The sequence below is a fragment of the Microtus ochrogaster genome, chromosome 10 (genome assembly GCF_000317375.1).
Source record: "Microtus ochrogaster isolate Prairie Vole_2 chromosome 10, MicOch1.0, whole genome shotgun sequence".
Classification (NCBI taxonomy): domain Eukaryota; kingdom Metazoa; phylum Chordata; class Mammalia; order Rodentia; family Cricetidae; genus Microtus; species Microtus ochrogaster.
In genome coordinates this window covers 34,925,502-34,926,840 of record NC_022016.1, presented here as the reverse complement: position 1 = coordinate 34,926,840, position 1,339 = coordinate 34,925,502, and the positions used below count along the sequence as shown (strand labels likewise).

Here is a 1,339-nt window from a genome sequence, read left to right as displayed (position 1 = left end):
CTCTGTAGACCAGGCTGGTCTCGAACTCACAGAGATCCGCCTGCCTCTGCCTCCCAAGTGTTGGGATTAAAGGCGTGCGCCACCACCGCCCGGCTGTTGGAGAATATTTGTTTAGCCAGGCAAAGATATGTTAAATTTGTTCATCCTGCATCTGATAACTATGTAAAGATGTGTTGTATTTGCGTTAATTAAATAAAATTAACCTGGGCTCAGAGAGGCGGGGTTAGTAAGAGGTTGACAGGAAGTAGCAAGGAGGAACTTTGTGTGTGTGTGTGTGTGTGTGTGTGTGTGTGTGTGTGTGTTTTAGTTGGGGTGGTGTGGAAGGGATTGGCTTCTAGGACACCAGCAAAGAGACAAAGTTGGCCAGCTGTTACTCTAATTCTCTGAGCTGGCAGGTTTTCACCCTAGTCTTTGAATCTTGAATTTTATTAGAACGATAGAGATTTAGTTAGAACTACCTTTAGAAGCCTGGCAGTGGTAGCGCACACCTTTAATCCCAGCACTCAGGAGGCAGAAGCAAATGGATCTCTGTGAATTCGAGGCCAGCTTTGTCTACAAAGCGAGTTCCAGGACAGCCAGAACTGTTACACAGAGAAACCCTGTCTCAAAACAACAACAACAACAAAAATATATATATAAATAAAAACATAAAGAGAGAGAGAAAAAGAAAAAAGAACTACCTTTAGAAGCAGCCACAGAGCCACAGAAATCCCCCCCCCACACTGGCTTTAGGACTGGGTACATCTTGGCTGGGCTGTTAGTTTAAAGGACCCTCTGGAATTGGAATTGCAGATGGTTGTTAGTTGCCATGTGGATGCTGGGAACCAAACTTGGGTCCTTTGCAAGAGCAGCAAGTGCTCTTAACCAGTGAGCCATCTCTACAACCCCCTAAAATTTATTTTAAGAGGTTTATTTTGCTAGGCATAGTGACACATACCTTTAATCCCAGCACTTTGGAGGCAGAGGTGGGCAGATTTCTATGAGTTCAAGGCCAGCTTGATATGCATAGCAAGTCCCAGGCCAGCCAAGGTTGCATAACGAAATTCTGTTTCAAAAAACTAAAAAACCAGATGATTTATTATTATTTTATTATTTTTAATTTACGTATATGTGTCCAGACATGTGCACAACTGCACAGATGCCTGGGTGGCCAGAGGCATCAGATACCCTCGATCTCAAATAACAGGCCATTGTGAGCCCTCCAACCTGAGTGCTAGGAACCAAACTTGGGTCCTCTGGAAAAGAAGTATATACTCTTTTTTTTTTTTGGTTTTTCGAGGCAGGGTTTCTCTGTAGCTTTGGAGCCTGTCCTGGAACTAGCTCTGTAGACCAGGCTGGT

General features: G+C 44.1%; 1 protein-coding gene across 1 annotated transcript in view; it reads right to left on the bottom strand.

The window, feature by feature from the left end:
• Kcnd1 (potassium voltage-gated channel subfamily D member 1) overlaps nucleotides 1–1,339 on the bottom strand; it is a 17,052-nt gene that overhangs the window by 11,806 nt on the left and 3,907 nt on the right. The window lies entirely within an intron of this gene.